A 2,500-nucleotide genomic window follows, 5' to 3' on the forward strand; every position below is an offset into this window, starting at 1 on the left:
TAACCATCAAAGCTTTCCTTACTCCATTCATCCACATGACCCAAGGTTTGCGTTTGGTTCTACTGCCTACCACTTATGCCTTTGTCATCCTCCTTACCATCCTCTCATCATCCATCCTCTCCATGTCGCCAAACCACCTCAACATCCCGCTATCTATGTGTGTGTATGTATATATATATGGGGGGTGCGTGCGTGTGTGTGTGTAAGTAGCATGCTTGCCAGCCACATATTTCCGGGTTCCGGGTTCAGTGCCACTGCATAGCACCTTGGGCAAGTGTCTTCTGCTATAGCCGCGCGTCGACCAAAATTTGTGAGTGGGTTTGGTAGACGGAAACTGGAACAAACCGTTGAATATATGTGTGTGTGTGTTTGTGTGTCCGTGTTCCCCCCCCCCCATTCACAAGTAATGCTGGTGCGTTTACATCCCCGTAAGTTACCTGTTTGGCAAACGTGACCGATAGAATAAACACTAGGCTTACAATGAACTAGTCCCGGGGTCGATTTGCTCGACTAAAGGTGGTGCACCAGCATGGCCGCAGTCAAACGACTGAAACAAGTAAATTAATAAAAGAATAAAAAATATACACTCGTATAACGCTACTAGAATATCGTTCCATATACAGTTTGGTCAATGGATTCATGAATGTCAACTACATCGGTATACAAATATATATATTAGGATCTTCCGTTGTGTTATACAATATAGAAAAGATGTGATTTAGAGTGAAATAGAATATTCATAACGTCGCATGCTTTTAATGATTATATTTGAGAATGGTAATAATGACTTGTATTGATTCAAAATTAACTGTAACATCGCACCTGCACTTATCACGATAAAATGCAAATATATATATATACATAAGGGGTTAGTAAACGCATATAGGATCCACTTGTTAATTAATTTCGTTGGGATTTGCATCATATTTTTCCTATCGATATTATTTTACACCTGTTTTTCTTCCCCCTCCTCATCGTCATCGTCATCGTCATCATCATCATCATCATCATCATGACTATCATCATCATGACAATCATCATCATGACTATCATCATCATGACTTTCATCATCATTGTAATTTTTAATTGCCACTGATACTTTAGAGACGTCATTACATCAACGATATTATGTACCCAATGATTTCACATGGCATGTAACTAAAATTGAATGTCGATCTTTAACTCATACTTTTGACGTATTTAAAATAGTGGATTCGATTTCTAAGACATTTATCAATGGATTTTTCAGATTACTTTATTACTTAGTTCAGTGGTTCCCAACAGCTGGTCCCAACCCTTTATTTAAATGAGTTTCCCACGGATTCCTTTTAATGAGCTTATCCTTTTATATATATATATATATATATATATATATATATATATATATATATATATATATATTGATAGATAGATAGATAGATAGATAGATAGATAGATAGATATACACACATGTTATAAATAAATAGACACCCCATAAAACATCGTTTTCTATTTATTCTAATTTGTAAAGATTTATATTTATTATTAATGATTTTTTTTATGTTTCAGACTTTACACGTCACTGTTTAATCATGCCATGTACAAAAGAAGTCTTGGAACTGTCTCAAATTCAAAGAGGCCGTATTGTGGGTCATTTTGAAGGTGGATATAGTCAGCGTAAAATCGAAGAAAACCTTAGGATCTCGCTTTCTACAGTTAACAGAGTGATTGTGCAATTCACCAGACAGAGGAAAGAGTCCACATCACCTTGTCCAGATGAACCAGAGTCCTCAGACAAGACCCTTCTCTTTGCTAAGAGAAGTGTGGAGGATAATCCTTGTTGCAATACCTCTGAGAAGTTGATGTCAGGTATCTCCACAAATTTGGTTACTATGGCAGAGCAGAAAGAAGGAAGCCCCATGTTTGACCAGGTCCTTACTATACAGTAACGCTTCACGCTAAGAATGACTCCAGAATTCAAACTACTATAATAATCACATTTTTATCGATCGTGAGGGAATGCAACTCTCAAATCTAACCTCCTAGAAACTTTTAACTTAACGGTAAACCAATGGCTTCATAATCAACGCAGTAATTACACGTATGGTCAAGACACATAGAAATAAGCAAAAACCAACATTCCCGACGAACATTTCATGTATTCGGCATAGTACATAGACGATTGTTTATAAACAATCGTCTATGTACTATGCTTGTACTATGTACTATACATACATATATATATATATATACATTTAAAATATAGAGATGCCTATAATAGGACATCTACCCGCTAGAAAGAGTAGCAAAAAATTCTATACCACAAAAATAGGGATAATTTCGAAAGAGAATGAAAAATAAAAACATTTTTACCAGTCTACACTCTGTACCGTGGTTTCAAGCTATTTAGCTAGATAAAATTACATCTAATTCCGGGGCTTTCGTCAGCAGAGATCCGGATTAGCGTGTAAACACGAGCCAAGGAAAGAACCTGACTCGAGTTTACAAGCTTACTTTCCTA

This window comes from Octopus bimaculoides, chromosome 6, assembly GCF_046866305.1.
Source record: "Octopus bimaculoides isolate indiv1 chromosome 6, ASM4686630v1, whole genome shotgun sequence".
NCBI classification, from domain to species: Eukaryota; Metazoa; Mollusca; class Cephalopoda; order Octopoda; family Octopodidae; genus Octopus; species Octopus bimaculoides.